We start from the raw sequence: 9,412 nt of genomic DNA, 5'->3' as shown, positions 1-9,412 counted from the left end.
TGTATGTATATATATATATATATATATATATATACACAGGATGTTTCACGACTTTAGGGCATAACTAGAGGAGGTGATTTCCTAGGTCTTTGTGATCAAAAAAGTTCATATAAACATGTGTCCGATTTTGGATGGTTATGGAGTTATGACCGTGTTTTCATTCCTGTACACGCCCTTGTGTGAACCGAGTGTCTGTACTGTTGTACTAGTCTTTCTCCTTTTCTTAAGAAGAGCCTTGGCATGTTGTGTTGTCAGTGGGAAATTGACAGCAGTAAAGATGTATTTTCTGGGATGTGACACTGCCTAGTCCAACAGAAAAATACTAACATTACAGAAGGAACTACTGCCTCCATTTTCAAGGCAGAAACTTACCAATATTTTGGGGGGTACTGAAGTTAGGGCACCAAAGCAGCCTACTGCCTTTAGTAAGCAGAGCATTATTAACCCAGTCTACAAATTGGAGGCAACAAGTTCCTGGAAAATGATGTTGCATTTCTACCAGACTGCATGGTGTCACAACAACCCAAAAGATAGTTATTTTCATATTTACTGTTATGACAGCCTCAGATCTCGGAACGATCAATTCTTTATTAACGATACAGATACATAATTTGTTTTCACTTACAGGATCCATCAGAAAGGCAAGTGAAGATTGGTACTGGACATGGATGACAGGAAGCCTGTTTACAAAAATCTTTATTAGAATCCATCCCAACACAACAATGAGACAATTGAGATCAATATTACCTTAGATACATGTTTCAGCTTTCAAAGCCATCATCAGGCAAATACATAGTTGTTACACTCACAAACTATTGAACTGCATTTCAATATGATGGTACAATAGTGCTGGATACTTGACAAATGTTACACTATAATAACACAAAGTATAAAAATACAATAAAATTATTATAAAAATGTAAGTTATACAATTAAATATTGTTAAAACCTATTCATGTAATATTTCATAGTATGAAGTCTGTTGTTGCAATAATATTGTTATAATTCCAGCGGACATATACCACTATTATTCTTGCCTTGTACACGTACGGAATGGTTAAATGCTTGGAGACCTGTGGTATTACTGCAGTATTATTTAGTATTTATTGTTTGACTGGTGCCTGATTTTGCATGTGTACATCCATTCCGGTGGGAACACAGACTGGAACTTGCTTGTTTACGTTCAAAACGTTATAATTTGAGGATGCAAAAGGAATGAAACAGTAACAGAAAATGTAATAATTTGTAATTATTGGTAGCTTTGCTGCTAAGTAACCGAAGTTCTATTGTTGACTCCGTTACTATGGAAATGTGCACAGCGAAGTCTGCAGAAGAATCTGGACGTATTGCAAGTGAAATATGTTAATGAATGCAAGCTATATGGCTAATTCAATTCCACTGTTTAGTGGATGATGAAATATTACAGGCAAGCTGGCAGTGTATGAAGTTAACAATTCACAGCTGAATATTCAATTATTGAACTGCCTTCTGAATTCTATTATGGATGAATAAATTGAATTCACAAATAAACTCTCTTTTATAAGTTCAAGAGGACCTAATATAATCCACCACACCAAACAGTTCATCTATTGGTTTCCTGTATCTGTTGTAGCAGAAACGCCTGGTGATCACAAGATTCCTCATATGCACGAAAACCTTTGCTAAATCTCTGTTGACATGAGAATGGGTTGTAGCAAGCCATTGTCTAGCAAATGGACTTCTGCTTGTTTGTTGATATTCCGGCTTTCAGGCGGTGTTTACCGAAACATTGCCTAAAAAATGATGGTTGGAACATTTGACACATACCCCCTCTGTACAAACGCTACAACATTGAGATAGATCCAACATTTTTAAATGTGGATAACATGCCTGAAGGTACTTACAAATTAGATGAAATCAACCAACATTTTCAATGTTAAGCCTGAGAACCAATGTTCCCCAATCATTTTTTTTACAAAAGTTAATATCATTATAGGTAAGTTTTGCATTTACAACAAGAAGTTCTGAGAAGAAATAATTGTATATTAACCTTTGATATTCCACAGGCTACATAGAAAATTAAAAAAAGAAAATAGGTGGGATACACAGAAACGCAGTCACAGGGGCACAAAGACACACAGATGGCAAAGTGATCTCTCAAACCTCAAAAAAAAAAAAACTGACACATAGTAATCCGGAGCATTATATGAGTACACTATTATCAGAGCCCTTTAGTATCTGCTTCATATACCAGATTTATACTGTACTCCAGAGGATTCCAGCAGTCTGACAATAGTTAAGATGAATGTTTGCACCGTTTCAACACCTTTACCATGCAATCGAGAACTGGTGTAGATATAAGTTGTAATGTTGTACATAAGCATCCTGTTACATTAATATTACAGTTTCGTATGTATATATTACAGTCTTAAATGCAACATTTATTTTCTGTCTCATACACATATTCTCGTACAATAACGTATTTGTGCCGTATACAGCCATCACCGCAACTCATGTAAGTACAACAGAACTCTTATAACACAAACAGTAAATATATAACACAAAAATATATACTATATAATTACAGCATACCATGTTTGGTGGGTCCCGTGTCACCATGGCATGTCGCATCCTCAGGTTGCGGATGGAGGAAACAGCCTCCAGATATGGCTGACATTCAACAAGGGGTGTTTCTCCAGCTTTGGGGTTGAGTGTGGAGCTAACAACTTCTCACAGCAAAAATTATGCTCGTTACAAAAGATTACAAAAAGCCTTGGACTTGGATGGATTCTTTGGAATATTTGGACCGAAGAGAGATGAAGTGACGGGAGGTTGGAGAAAACTGCATAATAAGGTGCTTAGTAACTTGTGATCTTCACCAAGTATAATTAGAACGATCAAGTCAAGGAGGATGACATGGGCAGGGCATGTAGCACAGATGGGGGAGAAGAGGAATGCATATAGGATATTGGTGGGAAAACCAGAAGGAAAGACCAAGATGTGGGTGAGTGGACAATATTAAAATTGATTGAGAGACAGAATGGGATTCTATGGCGTGGATCAATCTGGCTCAGGACAGGGACAAGTGGAAGGCTCTTGTGAATAGGGTAATGAACCTTTCGGTCACAATATGCTGGGAAGCTCTTTTGTAGCTGCATAATTGGTGGTTTCTCAAGAAGAGCTCAGCTGCATGAATGAACTGAATACTACCATGTAACACATATTACAGATAAAATACAAGTATAAACACTGCACAGACAACTATGCACACAACTATAATACGTGTATTAACTATTGAAAGAAAATGTGTAAAAACAAAAATAGGTAACATATAACACAATATGTTTCTTTACATATTACAATAATATCAACGCCATGGCACCGAATGCAGGCAACAAAATTTTAATGGCTATATTTCAATGAAATTTTTACAACTTGTAATTATTTCTATGAACAAATAATTCCAAAAATTTAACATTATGTTTAGGAGTGTGACACAAAATAGAACATACAGTGAAACAATTTTAGCAGGATTCACATGTACAGCTGAAACATGTTGTAGCAAGATAAGTTGTGAATGAGACAGGAAATAAACGTTGTGATTAAGACGGTAATATACATGTACAAAACTAATTGAAACTGATTCGATAAAGTGATCGGTTTGAATTTCGGACGGACAGTGGCAATCCTGACTGAGGTTATAGTAATTTCCCTAAGTTTCTCCAGGCAAATTCTGGGAAAGTACCTGAATTGGGACACAATCTCTTTCATCCAGATCCTTTCCAAATTATTACTCGCGAATCATAGCTTTTGGCACTATATACCATGGGGTCTGAGACAGTTACTGCATCTTAAAATAAGGTACAAACAAGTTATCACAGAAAAACATTCAGGATAGATTACTCGGTATAGTGACTAGGCTATAGGCTGGACGACCGTGGGATCAGGGTTCGATTTACGACATTCCAGACCGCCTCTGGAGCTCATCAAGTCTCTTATCCAATGGGTATCTTTGTCCCATTCCCTGGGAGGTAAAGCAGTCTGGCCATGAAGCTGACCACCGACTCTTATCTAGTACCAAGGATAAGAATATGTGGATTCATACCTCCACTTACTCGTATATCCTCATGATGAGCTTAATTAAGGGCATGATCAATTGTACTTTAACTCGTCAAAGGCTCTATAGCCCTTTGTTGGGCCCTATCTTCTACTTCAGTTTCGTAAGGCTCCTTGGATGAGTGATCAGCCCATCGCAAGGCCGCTACCTATATAGGACAACACAAACACAGAATAAACGCACAAACAAATATCCATGCTTTGAGTGGGATTCGAACCCACGATCCCAGCGTTCGAGCAAGCGAAGACAGTGCATGCCTTAGACTTCGCGGCCACTGTGATCAGAAAAATGTAATTTATTTTTTCATTCCACCAATTGCTCCACAATCATCCTCACCTGTCATCTGGGGCTGTTACAATGAGCCAGAAGTGGCCGCAGTACAACCCACTAGCAATAAAAAAAAAACAACGCATGTTCACTGGTAAAATAGTGTAACCCACTATACACTGTGACCCTCACTTTCATGCAGTGAACCACGTTTCCACAAACAACACTCACGACCCAATCGTGGAAACGATTAGATGGGCCCCATAGTGTATATAAGACCCAGAGTTTTCATGGCTGGTAAAAGCGATTTCTCTGCTGATCGCCGTTGCTTTCATCACATTACGCGTAGCCTATAGGTCCAGTCAAGAAAGTTCCGTTATCTAATTAAAAAATCGATTCATCGCATAATCCTTTAAAGCTCAGTGTGCTACCTGTTTTAACATACTAAAACTCTACACTCTGCCCAGAGATTGTATATGTATGTGTATGTTTTGCACGATTCTCCCAGCAAACAGCGGTTATTTCCCTAAACAGTATTAACTGGTTCATCTTCGTGATTTAGATAAGTGTTTCCTGTGAGGTAAGAACTGAAATTTTACATAGTAGCTAGATGACATTCAGCCTCCAAGTAACTAAGGACCGAGTAGTCGCAGGACTCTCTGAGTCGTAAGACAGAAAAAATGGTCCTAACTCCCGCCGGCCCCGGAACGAAAAATGCGTGCTGGGGACGACCAGCAGTAATTTACCTGAAGAGAAACCTGTCGCTCCCTAAAGCGTTATATGTATTCCCCCTGCAATATATGAGTATATGATAATTTCTATGCTTCAGTTTAATTTGTTGAACGTGTTTAATGGTCGTGAATAATTATTGCAATGGGAAGTGACTATTACATGAGCCCGCATACTATAATATTATATAACTCTCTTCATCTTGCCCACAAAGTGAATATGCACGTTTTATATTATTCTCACAGTAAAAAAACGACTATTTCCCTAGAAACCTTTAACCTGTTAGTTTTATAGTGGAGATCCAGTATTTTCTATGAGTTAAAAAAAACGAATCTTTAAAGACGGTTTGGGTGGTTTCGCGCTGTTAAACCAATTATTTGATCAATTATTATCTTCCCTTGTTGTCGAAATTCGATTCGGGTATTAGGTAAAGCTGTTCCTTTGTTTAGTTAAGCACCCGCCATTAAGATGTCTGAATAAGTGGAGGTATAACTCCATGCACTCTTAACCTCGGTACTACATTCAGGGAAGTGTGGTCAGCTTCACCCTTCGGCCAGGTCACTCCGAGGAAACAGTTCCCATGACCACTGAAAAGTTGGTTGGGCGGACTTCAAAGCCGATCTGGGTGCAGTGGAGGAGCTAAAATTGTCTTGAACTTGCCGGGAACTGAACCCCGATTCCTCAGTCGTCCAGCACGTAATCTGGTGACTATACCGACTGAGCGATCTCTGATCCATTATCCTATTCGGATTCTTCCCAAATACAAGTTTAGCGCCGAACAGCCACGGTCGGAGAGTAGAACTGGTGTTCTTTCTTTCCAACACTCACAAGCAACATCCGGGAAACGACACTGTGAAGTATACACAAAATCTGCATCTGTGGAACCTTTTCGAGAAACTTCTGAAGCAGTACTAACAGCCAGGGGAACCACCTTTTGCATTGGCAGACACCAGCCACTTTCTTCGTCTAACATTGCCAGGAATTCCCACAGGTGTGACGTCAGACACTTTGTCACGGGCGTCTTCAGTGACGTCACTAAGACTACATGACGTACTTAGGTGTGCTTTGTTCCAAGCGTAGCTGACGCAGAATTTTCCGGTCGCTTGCTGCACTTAACGTTAAAAAAAAAACAAGTACCACGAAGAGCGCTGTAAGATCATTTCTTACTTGTGTTATTTCGCACTGTCGCAACCTCCCGGCGGAGCAAAGCTGTCTAGTTAGCATTATTTGGTACGTACAATGTAATTACAGCAAGAGATGACAAAACGTATATATGCGGGTATTCAAAAATTGATACAACAAAATACCAAAGAACCTCGAAAAAAGTCTGGCAGGTAAATCCTGTTTCTCATATGCCATTGGCCTTTACTATCTTACCTTGGAATCGAAATCAACTATTGTTCAGCGGACCAGTTTGGTAGTTGATTCTGCAAAATTAGACGTATAACGTGTTCCGCAAACATTAGGGCCCCTAGTTCACATACCGTTATATTTCTGGAGATACTACCTATACAGTTTTATCAGTGGGTATTGTATTTATAAACTATTACGCTTTAATAAATATCGTCATAACCGATAGCACATAAATCCGTCAAAATCACGAGATATACTCATTCCACATGCCTCCAGTTCCTTCCCATATACCCGTACACTATGTTTGCGTATTCACGGGTACTGAAAACCTGTAAATCAATCATAATCTCGAGATATTCTTTTTCACGCCATCCAAACCTTCTCATACTACGTACATGACAAACGCAATAACAGATAAGCCGCAAATTTGAGCTGGCTGAAGGTAGAAGCGAGCCCTCTAACGCGCAGGTCCGGATACAACCGAGCCTTACCACATCACAGAACTTTGTCCATGCATCTAGGCAAGTATTCTGCAGACACCCGTCTCAACTAATGTGAGATTTACGTGGTTGTCGTCAGTCTCTCCAGGCGAAGGTTGCGATAGTAACTGAAAAAGGTTACGACCGCTCCCCTAAGTATGATTTACGTGAAATATTGTGTCTGAGCTCCATGTTGTGTATTCTCGGTTACTAGATATGATAGCAGGCTTAAGAGAGAGCCCTGCTGCTGGCTATCATGTATCCTTTCTTTTCTGTCCACCTGTGTATCCCCCCTATAATTTTTGTTAGCAGGCTCGTGAGATCCCCTTGGTGTCTGTGTGTATGTGTTCCCCTTCGATATCGTTGCTAGACAACGGCCCGTTGCTCTCCTACTTTCCCTGTGTGTGGGTATGTTGCTTATGAGATCGCCATGCTGTGTCCCCCGCCCCGATATCCTTATTACGCAACGGCCAGTTGCTAGCCTACGTTCCCTGTGTGTCTGCATGTGTAAGCATGAGACCTATGAGATCGCCTTGCTGTCTGTTCTCCCCCCCCCGTTACCGTTACTAGCATACTTTCCTTGTCTTCCGAGAACCGCATAGAAAACATATTCACATATACGAGTATATGCAGGAACCCAGTGCCTGGGGTTATAACTGGGCCACCCTGTTCCTGGGGGATATACACGTAAATACGGGTACCTGGCCCTTCAGGTTGGGGGAGTTTCGAATCTGGGACAGTAAAATGTGGTCATGAGTTCCACGGAATTGAGAATGACTGCTTTTTGCGAGGGCCAGCAGCAATCGTAAACGACAGATCCATCCTCTCGTTAGAGAGGATGTTACAAAAGGACTATGACGACAAGTGTTCAATTGAAAGAAAATGCTGGTCGTGAATCTCAAAGGGTTTGGCGCCAGAAAGAACTGATCGGTGGTAAACTGCCAGTCGCAAATGTAACTTTGACTCTGACTCTCTGGGATATACAGGTTTCATATACAGCAAAACTTACTGCCGCATGTTTTTCCTGTGTGGGTGTCGCGTCGAAGGGAAATAGGCCATTAGTTCTTCCCAGAACTTCTTGTTTAAGTTAGTTTCTTTGTAACCACACCGCCACCGTGCAATAGATTCAGGAATAATTATCATTATTAATACAGAGATTTTAGTTACCAGTAACAGATAATAGACAAAGATAGCGGGACCTAGTCACATTCCTGCTCTTAGGAAACGACTTATCAGTCTTGCTGTTTTCTCGAAATCTGAAGGGCGACAACGGCAACCTAGTAAACTTAAAAGAGGCGTGCTGGAGACCCGCGCTAAGAGCAGTATCCACCACCCAGCTCTCAGGAGCGCTGTTAGGGCTTTAAGGGCCGAAGTCTCATACTGCATTTAACTCTTTGGAGATTAAGGAATTGTAGTAAACTCACATTTTTCAAATATGCCCACTCTGTAGAATTTAGGGGAGTGTCATAGCAGAGGAACCGATGGACAGAGGACCTCAGAGTTCTGAGAGAGATCAGTCTATGGAGTCTGTTGTCTGTCAGCTCTTAAACTATTCGGCCGCAAAAACTGTGTCAATGCGGTTCATCTATACAAGGTCTAAATCATCTGTACATCTGTACAAAATATTATACATAACAGTTCAGGTAACTATGTTAAGTGAAGTGAAATACGTATTCATAGCAAATGGTTTTACACGTGTGTTCGTAAAAGCTTCTACTATCATATCAATAAATATATTACTAGTGTTTACATTGTTGACTGTGATAGCACCGAGTTCGTCTCTCCCCAACTTAAGATGAGGCCCCTCCAAACGTCCTGAGGAAGAAATCTCAGCCCTACCACAACCACAGCCAGTTACTAACAACCATACCTCTCCATCATATCACAAAGATTAAATATTGTAAGCAAACCCAACTGGAGCTTACTGACTCTCAGTCGAAGAATGGAGGGGTATACAGGCAAAGGGAAGAGGGGCGCTAAGAGCTTCACGACCATATACAGCGCCGATGATAGGATGATTGGTGAATTTGGAACAGTTGGTGGAATGCAAACTGTCAGAGAAAACAGATGTACTCGGAGAAAACCATTTCCAATCTCATTTATCCACCACGAATCCCACACGTCATGGCCCGAGATCGAACAGGGGCCGCCATGATGGGAAGACGGCGACTAACCTTCTGAACTATAGCACTGCCTACAATTTTATATAACTGAATTAAATTATACAATTTCCTATTTGGCAACCTATTGCAGCCTGTTGGCCTTCATTAGGTTATTTTCCGTGTTTCGCTAAGCTGTTGTTATCTACATTGGCCAGTGTTTGCAAATGTTTCAACTACTTACCGTTCATGATCATCTTCAGTTCTCATAGTGTCATAAAGTAAAGTAACTGTGAACTTCAGGCACTGAACATCGTACCCACCGTACATTACAATATTGGACATTGCCCATTGTCTGAGGTACACACGATCTGTTATTTGCTTCTATT

The 9,412-nt window shown here is 40.4% G+C and overlaps 1 long non-coding RNA gene across 1 annotated transcript; it reads right to left on the bottom strand.

Moving 5' to 3' along the window:
* Window positions 1-1,466: 1,466 nt before the first annotated feature.
* On the bottom strand, window positions 1,467-5,780 carry LOC111863911. The gene is made up of 2 exons (XR_002842696.2): window positions 4,433-5,780; window positions 1,467-1,772 (listed from the first exon to the last, which is right to left on the bottom strand). It is a non-coding gene; the product is annotated as an uncharacterized LOC111863911 (long non-coding RNA).
* Window positions 5,781-9,412: the final 3,632 nt, after the last annotated feature.

Source organism: Cryptotermes secundus, unplaced genomic scaffold, assembly GCF_002891405.2.
Source record: "Cryptotermes secundus unplaced genomic scaffold, Csec_1.0 scaffold171, whole genome shotgun sequence".
NCBI classification, from domain to species: Eukaryota; Metazoa; Arthropoda; class Insecta; order Blattodea; family Kalotermitidae; genus Cryptotermes; species Cryptotermes secundus.
The sequence above is the reverse complement of the archived record's forward strand: the minus strand, read 5'-3'. Positions and strand labels throughout refer to the sequence as shown.